Source organism: Mesoplodon mirus, assembly GCF_964341445.2.
Source record: "Mesoplodon mirus genome assembly, chromosome: 15".
Lineage (NCBI taxonomy): Eukaryota > Metazoa > Chordata > Mammalia > Artiodactyla > Ziphiidae > Mesoplodon > Mesoplodon mirus.
Genome location: NC_138991.1, coordinates 10,876,997 through 10,893,819, shown reverse-complemented (window position 1 = coordinate 10,893,819; position 16,823 = coordinate 10,876,997). Strand labels below are relative to the sequence as shown.

At 56.2% G+C, this 16,823-nt stretch overlaps 1 protein-coding gene across 2 annotated transcripts in view; it reads left to right on the top strand.

The window, feature by feature from the left end:
- BCAS4 (breast carcinoma amplified sequence 4) overlaps nucleotides 1-16,823 on the top strand; it is a 63,649-nt gene that overhangs the window by 45,487 nt on the left and 1,339 nt on the right. The gene's annotated exons all lie outside the window — the stretch shown is intronic.

Sequence of the window (16,823 nt, the reverse complement as noted above, 5' to 3'; positions counted from 1 at the left end):
GTCTTGAGGGGACAGGCACCCACAGGGTCCCCTCCAAGCCCCACCTCTTCTACTTCCTCCCTACCACGGGCCACGCGTTCATTTGACACCCGGTGGAGGGGCCCGGGCTGTGGTTCCTGCCGCGTGGAGACCTCAGCCCCGTCAGCCTCTGTGTCTCATCTGGTCCCGTCTTCGACTCGTTCACCTGCCTGTCTCTGCCTCTCTCCCTGTGTCTCTGGGTCTCGGTCTCCTTGTCTCTCTGCTTGTGTCTCTCCTTGTGTCACACACACAATCACAAGCCCTGACTGTACCCCCTGCCCCCAGTCCTGCATCTCTCCAGCTCCCCTCAGGGCTCTCACTGGGACCCCCCCCCCTCAGATGGAAAGAGAAAGGCTATGGGCCCGAGTGGGCCACCTCCCTCTGGGGAGTGCAGGGGCAGGCCAGGTCTGGTGTCCTCACTGGACATAAGTGGGTCCACAGTTGCAGGGGGGGGTCCAGCATGGACGTGCTTAGTGTGCCGTAGACTCGGTGTGTGGGAACTGTTAGTAATAACGGCTGTGAACTGGGCACCAGAGGATGCAGAAGTGATGAGACTGGTCCCTGCCTGAGCTCTAGGTCACCCCAGAAAGTAAACGCCCAGAGGCGGGCGTTGCAGCAGATAATTATGAGGTGGGCTGCATGCTTCTGACTCCTGTGCACGACAGAAAAGGGGATAAGAGTGGGACTTCCCCGGTGGTCCAGTGGTTAAGACCTCACGCTTCCACTGCAGGGGACGCAGGTTCGATCCCTGGTTGGGGAACTAGGATCTTGCATGCCGTGGAGTGCACACACACAAAAAAAAGTAAAAAGGGAGAAGAGAGGCCAGGAAAGGGCTGTGGCAGGGGACAGCATGGCCCAGTGTGTGGCACCAGCTCGGCACTGGGTCGCATGGCATTCCTGAACAAGGCAGGGCCGCGCAGAGGACTGGCAGCTCCCGTCAGCGATTGCAGGTTCCAGGTGACGTGATGAGTGGAGGGAGGTGAGTCCCTCCTTAGTGCAGAAACCTGTGTGATGCCTGCAGCTGGAGTTGGGGCATCTGGAGAAAGTGTGATCCCTTTAATGCCTAAGGGGCCTGGGAAGTTCTTGAACTTGGCTCCATTCATGGTCAGCTTTCTGCCGGGAAGATAAACCACATCTCATTAAGCAGTAAATTCATCCAGGTGCCTGTTCCAGCTGATACCATCACAGCTTGTCACGTTGCCAGACGGAATGTCAAGGCCAAAGTTCCCATTACTTGGAGGGTCCTAATAATTAACCTGGGAAATTTAGAGAGGGGGGAATCCTGGCTTTTACATGGAGTAAGTAAGAAGCCAGAGCAGGGAGGTGGCTGCTTCAGGGACGGACATCACTGAGCACCGCTTGGGAGGTGCCATGGTTACCCGGGTTGGGGATCTCAGCACTGTGGCCCTGGCACTGCCTCTTCCCCTCCCGTGTCTGGCAGCTCTTTGCTGGCCTGGACCTGGCTCCAGAGGCCACGGACAGTGCCCCCAGGAGTGTGTGTGTTGGGGGGGCGTGGGCAGGAGGGGCTCAGATGGCAGCAGTCATTGCTGGGAGAGAACTCAGAGGCCACAGGCCAGGGTGCTGCTCGCAGGGCTGGTTGCCAGCATATTTGTGCCCGGTGTGGCCCCCCGTAATCTGTCACTGGCCAGCAGGCATTATTGAGCATCTTCTGTGAGCCTGGCCCTCAGCCTGGATGATGAGCCATGCCTCTTAGGGGTTGAGAGGTGTTCTGGATAATTTTTGAGGCTCCTTGGACTGGCTTCCACAATTGTGATTCAGTTTAAATGTTCATGTTTCGAAGCTGAATGCATTTAATACTAAAAACGCAGTGTTACAAAATTGTACACTTGGGCTGTTCACAAGCTAATGACATCGTTTAAAAGAATTCGGGGGGGCTTCCCTGGTGGCGCAGTGGTTGAGAGTCCGCCTGCCGATGCAAGGGACACGGGTTCATGCCCCGGTCCGGGAAGATCCCACATGCCGCGGAGCGGCTGGGCCCGTGAGCCATGGCCGCTGAGCCTGCACGTCCGGAGCCTGTGCTCTGCAACGGGAGAGGCCACAACAGTGAGAGGCCTGCGTACCGCAAAAAAAAAAAAAAAAAAAAAGAATTCGGGGGCCATAATAATAATGAAATTACCCAGCATTCATTGAGCACTTACTGTTTTCTAAGCACTTTGGGTTATTTGGGCAAAACACCCTATGAGGTAGAAACTATTAGCCCTGTTTCCAGGTGAGAAAAATGAGGCACAGAGATTAAGTGACCTGGCTAAGGTTACACAGCTAGACAGAGGGACCACTGCCATTTGAGGAATTTGGAAATGGGACATCGTTTACTGTGCTGGAGGAAAGGATCCTCCTCTCAGCACTGGCAGCCCCACGTAGGGCTTTGGAGGGGATGTTAAGATGCAAATCCAAGGTCCTCTGTGACCCCTGTCCCCACGCCCACCCTCATTCCCACAAGCAGCTTAAGCCACTTCGGCGGGAATGGCCAGGCGGTGGGAAGCCGCTGAGGCTTGGCCCCTCGGCCCCCGGAGGCCCCAGAAAGTGAGCTCGGCCTCCACCCCAACCCCTGTTTCTGGTTCTCTTGAGAGCCTGCGGGGCGGGAGTTGGGTGGACAGCGTGGCCCGGCCTGCAGGCTATTGCCCTGGCTTCTCTCCCTCCGCACCTTGGGCTTTTGCTCCCAGAGACCTAGAGAGACCTTGTGCTTGGAGGACAGCCCCGCCCATCCCCCTCTGTACTGCGCACATACCGGCCTCTTCCTCCCCCTACGGTCCCCTTAAGTCCTTCTTGGCTGCTCCAGGAGCTGCCACGTGTGCAATCCCAGCCCTTTACCCTTTCCTTCCCCAGCCCTTGGGCCGGGCTTAACTCCCTTGATGCCAAATCTCCACCCACCACCCCTCTTTTCATTCATGTACTCATTCATTCATTCACTCAACAAATACTTATCATCAACCATCTGTATGAGCCCGGTGCTGTTTCAGATCCTCGGAACCCAGGGAGAACAGAGAATGTTCCCGCCCTCCAGCAGCCAATAGTCTAGTGTAATATATAAAGTGTCCCGGGGAGAAAGAAAGGTGAAGGAGGGCAGGGAGAGGTGGGTCTGGGGGCAGGAGGTGGTCAGGGAAGGCTTCACTGAGAAGGTAATATGGAACATGGAGACAAAGTGGCTGGCGCCCTGGGGGAGGTGGGGAGGGGAGTGTACAGGTGTCTTGGGCTGGAAGGGGAGTGGTGAGGCCTGGCGGGCGGCGTGTTGGAGCTGGAGGAGCAGGTCAGGGGGCCCGTGCAAGGACTTGGCCCTGGAGGGTTTTGAAATGTGGAGGAAGATGTTGGCAGTGCAAGGGTGGAGGTTGGGAGGTTGCAGCTGCTGGGATGGTCCAGAGGGAGATAGATGCTGGTGGCCTGGACTAGGGACCAAGGTGGAGGAGGGGAAACGCGTGTGTGTCTTCAATTGAAATTCTTTACTGAGGCAATTATAGATTCACAGGCAGCTATAAGAAATAATACAGAGACAGTGCCCTCGTACGCTTTGCCCAGTTTTCCCCAATGGTAACATTTTGCAAAACCATGGTACAACGTCACAAACCTGATATCAACCTGGATACGATGTGTTGCTCATACCGGGATGTCCCCAGTTTTACCTGGACTCACTTGTGTGCGTTTTAAGTTCTATACAGTTGTATGCGTTCTGTACAGTTTTTTTGTTTTTTTTTTTATAACCATATACCCTTTACCTAGAACATAAAGGACTGTTATTATTTCCAGTTTTTATTTTTTATTTTTTTAAATATTTATTTATTTTTGGCTATGTTGGTTCTTCACTTCTGTGCGAGGGCTTTCTCTAGTTGTGGCAAGCGGGGGGTCACTCTTCATCGCGGTGCACGGGCCTCTCACTATCGAGGCCTCTTTTGTTGCTGGAGCACAGGCTCCAGATGCGCAGGCTCAGTAGCTGTGGCTCACGGGCCCAGTTGTTCCGCGGCATGTGGGATCTTCCCAGACCAGGGCTCGAACCCGTGTCCCCTGCATTAGCAGGCAGATTCTCAACCACTGCGCCACCAGGGAAGCCCTGTACAGTTTTATTTTATTCAGGCTCCTGTCTCCTGACTCTGGACTGTCCCAACCCCACAGGGATTTCTCAGGCCCTCTTGTGACCGCCTTCACCCTTCTTCCCTCAGCCCTCGCCCAACCCCTGGCAGCCACGAACCTGTCCTCCATTTCTAAAGTTTCGCTATTTCCAAAATGTTCTATAAATGGAATCATACAGCATGTAACCTTTGGGGATTGGCTTTTCTCACTCAGCGTAATTTCCCGGAGATTCATCCAAGTTGCCTTGTGAATCGAGTCTGTCTGGATGCCTTTGCAGGTGGAGTCAGGGTTGGAGTGTGGGGTTCAGGGCTGGAGGTACCCAGCATGGAGCCCGAGGCCTTAGCTCTGAGGCTGAATGGGATCACCCAGGGAGGCGGAGTGAACACTTACCGATTAAGCGTCTGCTGTGTACCAGGTGCTGTTCTAGGTGCAGGGGATGCAGCCATGACTGAGAGATGGGAAGAGGTGCCTGCGGGGCTGCCAGGCTGATGCAGGGCTGGAGGCCTGGGCTGGATGGGATGGGTGGTGCACACCTCAGGATCTCTCTCCCTCTTTTCTCGCTTTGCAGCCAGGGAAGGTGGGGACCCCGATGAGGCGAAGAGCTCCTCCCTGGGGTGGAGGGTGCAGCCGAGAGGTTTCCAGGAGTCCCGCGTAAAGTGAGAAAAGAGCAAAGTGTTGCCCCTCAGGCCAGATGGAGTCCATTCAACAGAGACTGACCTGTCTTCTGAGACGGCCTTTGTCCTTTCAGAAGATTGTTATTTCTTTGACACAGGGATGGGGTTTAAGGCGGGGTGAGGGTGGGGAGTCTTTCTGTGTCCCTGCGTGCACACTGACAGGGTTTGGGGCCGGAGAGGCCCTGAACCGGTGGACCAACTCCCCAGCTCCCAACACAGTCCGCTCCCCACGCCCTGGTCCCCACCGCTGCCGCCGCCTCCTGGCTGCCTCACTTTTCTGTGAGGGCTACTCATCACTTCCCTCTCTTATTTCCTCATTTTCCCTCTCTCCTCCATCTTTTTCCTCCTTTTCATCTATTTCCCCTCTTTCTGAATCCCCGCCCTTATCTGGTTTCCACATCTCTCTCGATTTCAGTTCTCTCTCTTTTATATTTTTCTCTTGGGTTTTGTTTGTTGGTCGCTTGTTTCTGCCTCTACCTTCCTTTGTCTGTGTCTCCTTCTCCCGCTCTAATTACCTTCATCTCTGTTTCCACCGAGCTCTCTCTGTCTCTCCCTCTTTTCCTTTCTCTCGCTCTCAAACATTATTTCTCAGACTCTGGAAACCATCCCTTTCCACGCTCAGGGGGCCCAATGGATGAAACATCCTGGTCCGACCAGGACAGCACATGAGGTGAGTTCCTGTGAAGGGGCTTCGTGAGATCAGTGCCCGGGCCCCTGGGGCTGCAGAGATGGGACTGGTGCAGTGACGGTAACCGTCCGAGGCTCACAGGCCACCCGGTGGCAAAGGATGGGCTGGGGCTGAGACCAGGCTGGAGCTCTGAGGGCACCGGTGTCTGAGTCAAGGGTGGACTGGGAAGGGCTCCTGAGGCCACCCAGATGCCCGGAGCGGGAGAGAAGGGGTCCAGGTGGCAGCTCGGGCGTTGCCTCAGAAGCAGGTTCCTGCAGTCCTGGGTGAAGAGTCTTTCTGGGCAGGGGCGAGAGGTGGGCCCGTGGGCGGCTTCTGAACGCCTGCTGGTCCCGGTGGACGCCTCTGGTTTTGCCCTGTTGGCTTGTTTATTTAATGGAGAACAGCTGCCCCCGTTTGGGATGCCGACAGAATGGTCGATTGTGTCTGTGTTTGCTTTCTGCTTCCCAGAGCTAATTGGTGCTATTTCTAACATTCTTTTGTGGAGTCAACCACCTTCGAGGTCAGCCAACAAAACCTTGAGGATTCTATTGATGACCAGCATCAGAGTGAGAAATGTACGGCTCTGGTGTGACAGTCGCCAGCTGCTGCGCCCTGGCCAGCTGTTGGTGTGGGCTCACGGACGTGTACGTGGAGAATCTCCGTTTGACGGGGAGGCCACTCGGCTGAGCATGCCGCTGGGTATGGGCAGCTGGTTTGTTGCCCTGGCCTGGAAAAGGACCTTCCTTTCCCTGTTCTAAGCCAAGAGTATGACAGTCCCAGCTGCGGCCAAATCCATCCACGGCTGTCCCCCCAAACTCTACCATTGATCCCACGGCCACCCTTTGCCCCATGATGTTTTCTCAGCCAGGAGCGCTAGCTCCACGCTGTGCGCAGAGCTGATCCTGAGTGACCTTTCTGAGGATGGAGAACACCGTTCCCAGTTTGGAATCCACCTCTGTCACCACGACCCACTACAGAATTGGCGGGTGCAGCGCAGAATGAAACTCTGGGGCCCCTTTGTCAGAACTTACTAAGAATTTCAAGACGGTGATAGCAGAGCATCAGACCGAGCCATGAGGCTGGGCCTGCCCGTCACTTGCAAGCGTCATGCTTTGCGTGGATCTTAAGCTTGCTGCGTCTTAGTCTCCACATCTGTAAAATGGGATTTACAGTCCTATCCTCTGCACAGGATTGTCATGAACAGTGACTGAGATAATGTAAGGTTTAGCTGCCATTATTATTAGTATTATCAGTGACATTAGTATTATTATTTAATAGCTCATTATCTGTGTTGTTCCCTGCAGTGCTTCACATATGCTGCCGTGGATGAGTTTTATTTTCTTATTTACTTATTATTTTTTAAAATATTTATTTATTTATTTAGTTGCATGGGGCTCCAGGGCTCCTTTGTTGCAGCACGGGGGCTCCTTCGTTGCGGCACGGGGGCTCCTTAGTTGCAGCTTATTGAATGCATGCGGGATCTAGTTCCCTGACCAGGGATCCAACCCGGGCCCCCTGCATTGGGAGCATGGAGTCTTATCCACTGCACCACCAGAGAAGTCCCTATTTATTTATTTTCAAATGACCTTTTATTTTGAATAATTTTAGATTTGCAGAAAACTTGTAAAGACAGTACTACTGAGGGCTTCCGTGCCCCCCTCACTCCGTCTCCCATTTCCTGTCATCTCACGTCACCTCAGAGAGCTGTCAAGACCAAGACCCCACGTTGGTCCAGTACCGTTCTCTGAACACCAGGCTTTGGATGTTACCAGATTTTTCTTCCTCGTCTGTTTTCTGTTCCAGGCTCCCCTCCAGGGCAGTGCATTGCTTTTACTGTGTGCTTTATTGATTTATTTAGGCCACGCCACACGGCGTACGGGATCTTAGCTCCCTGACCAGGGATCGAACCTGTGCCCTTGCAGTGGAAGCGCAGAGTTCTAACCACTGGACCGCCAGGGAAGTCCCCTGTGTGCTTTTTATTTATTTTATCTATTTTTAATGATTATTTATTTAGGCTGCGTCGGGTCTCTGTCGCGGCACACGGGATCTTCGTTGCGGCGTGTGTGCGGGATCCAGTTCCCTGACCAGGGATCGAACCCGGGCCCCCTGCATTGGGAGCACGCAGTCTCACCCACTGGACCACCAGGGAAGCCCCTATGTGTGCTCTATTTTTAATGTGGGTCACAGACCTGGCCAGGGTGGGGTCACCAGCCTTGAGCCACCCCGAGACTCCAGAATGGGTCCGACCAGGCGTCCTCAGCTGGAGGCGTGATTGTCATCATTGGTCTCAGGCTCCGGGGCCCTGACTTGGCGAAAGGCCAACCCCCAGGCCCTTCCTGCTCTGCCTGGGGTGGTGAGAAGATTCATCCATTTCCCGTTGCCTGAGTGTCTCCTGTGCGCCAGGCTCCAGCTGCTGCTGGGGCCATGGCCCTAACGACTGGCTTGGTGCCTGTCCCTGTGGAGCTCGGCCTGGTGGGGAGCCGGGTGGTAACCGAGGAGAAAGGTAAACAGGCTAGGCTCCACAGTGCTGCCGTGAAGGAGGGAAGGTGACACAGATGAAACTGGGTGTCCCTTAGGAGAGTCTGAAGGAAGGAAGGAACCAGCAGAGGAAGACCTTGTGGAAAGGCCTTGGGGGGACAGCAGGTGCAAAGGTCTCCCGTCAAGCAGACCCTGGTGAGATCCAGGAGCAGAAAGAAGGCCCCAGGTTGGAGGGCTGTGAGTGATGGGAGGTGACAGTCGGAGTTTGGAGAATCAGGCTGGATCATGTGGATCTGGGGTCAAACCCCCCAGCTCCAAGGTGGCAGACAGCTGGCAGACAGGTGGCCACAGCGATGTGGCCGGCGGGCCGCATAGGCGAGAGCACGCATCTCCTGGAAAGGAGGGGCCACTGCTCGGCGCCGGCTGCCTGTCACTGTCCAGTGGCCCAGAGCTTGAGATTTTTTTTTTTTTTTTTTTTTTTGCGTTACGCGGACCTCTCACTGTTGTGGCCTCTCCCGTTGCGGAGCACAGGCTCCGGACGCGCAGGCTCAGTGGCCATGGCTCACGGGCCCAGCCACTCCGCAGCATGTGGGATCTCCCCGGACTGGGGCACGAACCCGTGACACCTGCATCGGCAGGCGGACTCTCAACCACTGCGCCACCAGGGAAGCCCAGCTTGAGATTTTTTTAAAGGGAAGGTTGAAATCCTTTTTTAAAAGAGAGATGGCACTTCATTCAAAAGTATGAGAACACCAGCAACCAAACAGACAACAGTACTAGTAAACTTAGCCCAGTGGAAGCCAAGCAGGACACACCTGAGGACTGCTCACGCGTTGGGGACCACGGTGGCAGGGCCTGAAGGCCTCGTTGAGGAGCTGGATTTTATTCTAACTACACTGCGGGACTTACTGGAGGATCAGACTTGTTTTTTAAGACGGCTCCTCGGGCTGCCATGTGGAGAATGGGCTGGGAGACGGGATGGCAGTGGCGATGGGAGAGGGATTGGGGAAGAATTAGCAGAGGGGATTGAGGATGGGCTGGCTGTGTCATGGGAAGTTGGGTGGCCCCCAGCTTTCCGGTTTGGGCAACCTGGGTTGACTGAGGTTCCGGTTAGTGGGTGGACCCACAGTGAGTCAACTGACCACTGAAAGCCTCAGTTTGCTCGTCTGTAAAGAGCCTTTGTGATCTTCAGATTTGAGTCTCTGGAATGTAGCAGGTGCCCAACATACATATAAGTGCATGGTAATTAGACAGTTACACTCAGTGGCCGGGCGATGAGGAGCAAAGCCCAGGTCAGACACCTCCCTCCTCCAGGAGATGGTGCTGGGACGGCAGAGGGCCCGGGGCGGTGGGCAGAGGGGCCGAGGTTGGAGAGATCAGACTCCGGGTCAGAAACCTAGTTCTGGAGGGGGCTGTGCCGTGACTCCGCCTACCTGGTGTCCTGTCTTTCCTCCTAGACCCCATATGAGTTTGAATTTAGTAGCCAGTATCTTGGCAGAACTTCTGGGGCTCCTTCTCTGCTGGTTTCCGTGTTAAAGCTTTTCCTCCAGCTAAAAGCCGAATCCACGGGGACCTGGAAGCCGTCTAGGGCTGCTGCTGGGGTCAGCACTGCCTCTAACAAGATTACACTAGCTTGTCCCTGCTGCTGGGGTCCCCCTGGGTAGGGGCTGCCCCATCTGGGAGCCCCCAGCCCTGTTCCTGTCCCCAGGGCTGCAGCTGCCTCCCGCTGCCAACAGCAGCCGAGGTGACCGGGACGGCAGAGGCAGGGGCAGGAGGGCTGGGAGGGGCAGGACGGCAGCTCCCGTGCAGCCACCGTGAGGCCGGCCAGCCCAGCCCTACGGGCAGGAGCGGACACGCAGGGCTGCTTAAGAGAAATGGGAGGGGCTCTGCTCCCAGCTGTCAGGGTGGAAGCCTGGGGGCCCGGGAGCAGACACAGACATTGCAGGCAGGACGGGCAGGCGTGGTCTGAGGCGCAGAGAGCCTGTGAGGGGGGCCAAGGAGGGAGGCCGGGACCCGCGGTGAGGGCGTGCGGGCTGGCTGTGGTGGGGGCCGGTGCCAGGAGCTCAGAGGAGCCCACTTGACTCCGTGTGACCCTGGGCACGCGGCCTACGCTGTCCCCTCCGAGCCAGCTTTCCCCTCCACAAAACGGCCCCATTGCCATACCTGCCTCCCGGGCCCTGGAGTGCCCTGGAGGGGACCTCGGGTATAGGGCAGCAGCCGCTGGTCTCGGCAGCGGCCCAGGCTGGCCGTCCCCACTCCAGGGGGCCTGGGCCACGGATGGGGAGCATCCAGCTCCTCGACAGCCCCACGGTGACGTGAGCCTGGAGCCGCTGCCAGCTCAGATGCCCGCGGGGCTCGGCAGGTCCTGCGGACAAGTGAGTCAGGCCTGGCGGGGACAGTGGCAAGCCTGACAGCACATGCCCAGTGGAGAGGGGCCAGCTGGACGCACCCCGCAGGAATATGGGCCCAGTGTGGCCAGGTAGCTACATTGTTCAAGAGAAACAGGAACTTGATGTTTATTTTTTTTTTTTTGCGGTACGTGGGCCTCTCACCATTGTGGCCTCTCCCGTTGCGGAGCACAGGCTCCGGACGTGCAGGCTCAGCGGCCATGGCTCACGGGTCCAGCCGCTCCGCGGCATTTGGGATCTCCCCGGACCGGGGCATGAACCCATGTCCCCTGCATCGGCAGGCGGACTCTCAACCACTGCGTCACCAGGGAAGCCCCAATAGAATTTTTTATTTTAGAATTAGAGACAAGTTGCTATGATAATACAGAGAGTTCCCATATGTCCCTCACACAGTTTTCCGTATTGTTAACATCTTGTTTTACTGTGGTACATTGTCACAGCTAAAGGACCCACCTCGATACACGGCTATTAACTGACCTCCGCAGTTTATTCGGATTGCACTAGTTTTCCCCTAATGTCCTTTTCTGTTCCCTGTTATATTTAGTCGTCACGTCTCCTTAGCCACCTCTGGTTTATGACGGCTTCTCAGACTCTCCTTGTTTTTGATGACCTTGACAGTTTAGAGGATTATTGGTTAGGTATTTTGTACACTGTCCCTCAATTAGAGCTGATCTGATGTTTTTCTCGTGGTTAGACTGGGGTTATGGGTTTGGGGGAGGAAGACCACAGAGATGAAGTGCCCTTCTCATCACATCAGATCCAGGGGACATGCTGTCAACATGACGTAGACCTGATGATGTTGACCATGACCCTCTGGCCGAGGCAGTGTTTGCCAGGTGTCTCCACCAGGCTGTTACTCCCGCCTCCACCCCCGCCTCCCTACTCTACTTTGTGGAAACAAGTCACCACGCGCAGCGCCCACCCAAGGGGAGTGGAGCTCCTGGAGGGGGCAATGCATACGTCAATTATTTGGAATTCCATTTTACCTTTTGGAACTATTGTGAGATCTACAGGTTTTCACTTTTTTGGTGATCATTCCATTTCATCATGCAAACAACCTGGGCTGAGTCCTGGCTCCACCCCTTTACTACCTGTGCCACCTTGGGCAACTTGCTATTAACTGGCGTGATGGTGAGAGTAATCGCATGTGTCCATCGGGCTGTGTTCTGCGGCATAACAGAAACCTGACTAAAGTGGTTTAACCAAATAGGGTTTGTGTTTTTCCCTCATGTGACAAGAAGTCCTGAGTGGCCAGTTGATTCTCCTGGCTACTGCCCTGCCGTCCTCAGCCAGTGGCTTTTGTCCTCATGGTCCCAAAGTGGGTGCAGCACCCCCAGCATCCCGGCTGTGCTCCCGTCAGGACTCCATGAAGTCGACGGTATTCGCCCCATTTTACAGAGAGGAAAGTGAGGCTCAAGAGGAAGAGAAACCTCTGCCTTGAAGGAGTGCTGTGAGGGTTAGAGATAATGTGTGTAACTTGGGCCGCAGGAAATGTAGTTGTTGTTTTCCCAGTAGGATGGGCCTCTCCCAAGTCCTCTGGGGCTGGAGATGCCTGGTAACCTGGGGGATGAGGGTGAGTCTCTGGCTACCTGAGCTTCCACCCATCAGCCTGAGGCCTCAGCCTCCCAGAGGATGACCCACACTTTGGAACCTCAGAACCTGGCCCACACGTGGGACAGCGGTATGGCCTTTCTTTTGAGGTGGAGGATGCTTAGTGAGCCAGGACAGGCTGGAGTTGTAGTGATGACCCAAGAGCAGCCAACCAAATAATACTCTGGCCTGGGGACAGTCAGCAAGGTGGGCCTGGTCCTAAATCCTGCAGCCTATGTCCAGTGACCTATCACTTAGTGCCCACTTGCATGGGAGATACAGAGATGGGTTTGTCATTCCTTTTCTATTTAGGAAGATAGATTTAATTCTGGGGCAAACTGAAAAAACCAAGTCTGGCCTGCCCCTATCTTTGTAAATCAAGTTTTATTGGCACGCAGCCATGCCATTACTTTACACGTTGCCTATGGCTGCGTTGGTGCTGGGAGGGCAGAGCTGAGTAGCTGTGACAGAGACTATGGGGCTTGCAAATATTTACCATCTGGCCCTTTGCAGAACAAGTGTGCTGACCCCGGCCTGAACAGAAAGCAGTCCAGGGAGATTGGGATTGACATAGATACACTAATATGTATAAAATAGATAACTAATAAGAACCTGCTGTATAAAAATAAATAAGTAAAATTAAAAAAAAAAAAAGAAAGCAGCCCAGGATCGGGAATATGCAGCTGGGGCTTCCAAGAGGGAGGTACGAGGCAGGCTAGGACTCACGAGGGGCCGTGCAGGATTTCTGGGGGCAGGGGTGGGCAGATGGCACAGGCCCTGAGGTGGGTGGGCAGACAGTGATCCGACTAGGGGGCTTCAGAGGAGAGGCCCTGAAGCCAGGCTGGCCCGAGGCTCCCCCTTGCCACGTGCTTCAACAGCCATCTGGGGGCTTTGTCAGGAAAGGAGCTGCTCGGTGGTGCAGGCAGCCCAGAGGGCCAACCCCGAGGCATCCACCACCGGAAGCAGCAGGTTCCAGAAAGGTGACGTGGCCCCGTGGGCCCTGGGGCCCACAGGGGAGCACCCGCAGCTCCTCTGCCCAGCCACCGGGAGCTTCCAGATCATCTGATTTTCCAAGCGTAGCTAGCTGGCAGTCTGGTTTTCCTGAGAAATCTCCTGACGTTTTACATGTTTGCGGTTAATTCCAGTTTTTAAAAATCATGCAGCCGACCAAGCACACACATGCATCTGGTGTGTGGGCTGCAGGTTTGGGAACTCGGGGGTCTGGGGTGGAAGTGAGGAAGATGTGGGAGGCTGTGTAGACCCAGGAGAGCACGCCAGGCCCAGCGCCCCAGCTCCAGAGGCCCTCCTCCAGCCGGGAGCTCGGGCTGGTGGGGTGCGTGGGGGACTGGGAGGGAGGGCACCCGAGCCCTGGACCTGTGGTGTCAGGTTTCTGTGCTTCCCATCCTGTCCCCGCTGGTGGAACCTTCCTGCCTGCAGGCGAGGGTGGGAGCCTGGAGCAAGCGCCAGGGAGTTGGACAGTTCTGGCTTACCTGGCCGCCCCTGGAGAAGAATCTCAGTACCAGCTGCAGGTGAGGGGGGGAAGGGGGAGCTCTCTGAAGTGCCTTCTGAGATTCTCCAGGATTTGGGTTCGAGGCAGGAGCCCAGCAGGGCAATGGGCAGGGGCTGGACCTGGAGCCGAAGAGGCCCGAGTGGACCCCGGCTCTGTGTTTCCCTGGCCCCTGTGACCTCTGAGATGGGGCCACTCCTCCTGTCACAGGTCATCCTCAGAATCCAAGAGAAAATGGGTGTGAAAGGGCTGGGTTTCCTTGGCGTCGACTGGGGCCTGGCCTCCAGCGTGTGGTCCTGCTCAGCCTGACAACATTTGGGGCCTCTGGCTGTTTTTAGCCTCACACGCCAGCCCTCACCTGCTGATTCTGCCACTGGTTTCCGAGCACTTGTCCACACTACTGTGGATTTATTCTTTGCTTTAGGCAGGAGGCTTGGTTGCAAGTGACAAGAGCCCAGGTCACCTTGGCTTAAGCAAAGAAGAGAATCCCGTGGTCTCCTGAACAGGAAAGGTCCCAAGGTGACACTAACCTCAGGCAAAATTCGATTCAGGTGCTCAAATGACACCGTCAGGACTCTGTGTTGCTTCCCCTCCCAACTCGGCTTCCTTGTGTTGGCTTCACTCTCAGGCAGGCCCCTCAGTGTGTCAGAAGTGACTGTCAGGCTCACGGCGCGTCCTCACTGGGACCTGGGAAGGGGGGACGGGGGCAGGAAGCAGGCCTGTCCCAAGAGCCAGAGTCCCAAGGCTGCTCCTCATTGGGTGAGCTGGGGTCACCTGCTCACTCCTGGACCAATCACGGCCCAGGTGGGTCAGGCCTCCTCTTGCTCATCCTTCAGCTGTGGAGGTGGGCAGAGCAGCTCCGCTGGGGAGCTGGCAGCAGTGATTCCGCAAGACGGCCAAGATGCTGATACCAGAATGGGACGTGGAGGCTGCACAGGCCGAAATAACATCCCACGCCCTTCCAATGCCCACCCACTCTCCAAGAGCAGCATTTGGGGCTGAAGTGGCCACATTCGGAGCCCCCTGGCTCAGCTCAGCTCAGCCCCGTTCCTGGCTGACTGCAGGCCCAGATCTCCAATGAGCTGTGAGTCACTTTCCCACAGATTTTCCACATGCCCCAAGATGTTGGCAGGGGCTTGGTCCGGGGCCAGCATAGAGCTGCACCAGCCTCTGCGGCCTTCCTCGCCACCGTCCTGGCTGGGGGCCCCTTTGAAAAGGGAAGCAAGCTTGTTCGGAATGGCTCATTCTCCTGGGCCCCTGTGGGGTCCTGGTGAGCACGCGCAGCCGCTAAGAATCCACGGTGCCGCCTGGCTGGGCGCTGGCGAAAGGCTCACCTCCCCCCGTATCCCCCTTCTCCTTGCTTTCTGAGTGCAGGAAGGACGTTTCCACTCCATCACCAGCAAAGAGGCCACCGCTGCTTGCATTAGATCTCGCGGGAACTCAAGATACGATTATATCTAAAGCTGCTAAGGAGTCTCTTAGGATTGCTTCTCCTTGGTTCCTTCATAATTATATTGATTTCCTCCTTTTTTGGAAGCCCGGCTCCTTCAGGGAGGAGGCAGGAGCCCCATCCCTGTTGGCAGAACCATTTGAGGAAGAACAGGGAGTCCAGAGGCCCAGGATCTCCAGGAGAGGGACACCAGCTCTGGCCCGGCCTGGCCACTCGCCCTTGGGGCCCATGTGGCCTTGCCTGGGTCCTGAGATCAGGAGAGAAAGGAACCTGTCTTTTCAGGATCACCAAGTGCACTTTGGCCCCCAAGCCATGTGTCAGGACAAGGGAGCTGGTCTTTGAACTGTCATTACTTGAATGTTGCATTCTCTAGATACTCCAACGGCCAGTTCTCAGGAGGAACTGGGAGGATATTCTAAAACGATGGCTTATCCACAGACTGCATCCCTCAGGCTGTGAGATGCATCTTGGGGTTCGTTTCCCCCTTGTGTTTTGGTCACAGCACTGTCAGAGGACTCAGGTCCAGCCCACAGGGGTGGGTGGCAGCCGCGGGAAGGTGCTGGGAGAAGGGGGGACAAATGTGTCCCAAGTGTCCCCCAAGCGGGCTGAGCCAAGAGTGGCTGACCCGGGGTTGACTGGTTGAATGTTCCCTGTGCCCTTTTGTGAGGCAGACCCTTGGCCAAGGTGACTTGTTCGTCCTGGCTTTCCAGATGTGACTCAGGGAGGTAAGCGGTCCCCAGACACCTGAGTGCGGTTCACCTTATCTGAAGCCCTTTGATGGTTTCCTTCTGCAGCAGAGAGAGGGCTGGTGGGTGGGGTAGTTCAGGGCTTCGGGGCTCAGACATTAGAATCTGTTCACTCTCACCCCAAATCCAGCCACTCTCACCTTTAAGGGATACCTACCTGCAACAGCTTCCACTCTGGTCCTGTTTCCCCTACAGTTTAGTCTCTGCTCTTTCTAAAACACTTATCTCACACACACACACACACACACACACACTCTCTCTCTCTCTCTCTCTCTCTCTCTCTCTCTCTCTCTCCCCCTCCCCCTCTCCCTCTCCCTCTCCCTCTCCCTGGTCTCTTAGGATAAAGTTCTTAGCTCAGCCTCCAGGAGCCCACATCATCTGGCCCTGCTTTGCAGCAGCATCCCTGTCTACACTCTGACCCGGCCCGACTCCAGACTGAGCTGCTTCAGTGCCCACGGCCCAGCACACCACTCAGCACTGTGCACAGGGCGTCCGCAGCCTGGACCACTGCACCTCCCGCTACCCCTCCACGCAGCCCCTCCGGCCGGGGGGGTGGGGTCCTGGGTGCTTAGCCTCTGAATACCTCCTGATCCCTCCAGGATGAGATGTGGCCTCTTCTGGGATCCAAGGGCCTTGGTGCCTCAACGCACGTCGGTGGTGGTTTCCTATTGGTTCCTTCGTCTCCAGATAGACAGGGAGCCCCATGATGGCTGGGGATGCGTCTAGTTCACAGCTGTGCCCTCGGCCGGCCCTGGGCATTCAATGAGGTAGTGGTTGAGAGGACAGATGCTTGGACAGGTGGGAGGTGGGTAAGGCACCTCCCGGGGCGTGGTCTCCCCCAACCACCCACAAAGGGGGGATGGTCATGGTGTCACCGTGGGGAACAAGCATGGGGGTGGGTAAGTACACACCCACTGCAGCGCAGAGCTCGTGGACGGGCTGGGCTTTGGGGGAGCTGTTATTAACTACGGGCTGGAGCCACACACCTGTGCGCTGGCACCCGTGACTGCAGCTGAAGGCTGGGGCAGAGCTTGCTCTGGGCTGAGCTGACGGAGGTGGCCTGGAGATCAAAGAGGAGACGGAGCTGCGGGGGGAGGGCGGAAGAGTGGTGAGAGGGACCCCAGGGGGAGACGTGCAGAGCCCTCCTCCCCCTGCACCCCTGGAGCCCCACACTCCTGCCCATCTCCCTGCTGGTCCGCCCC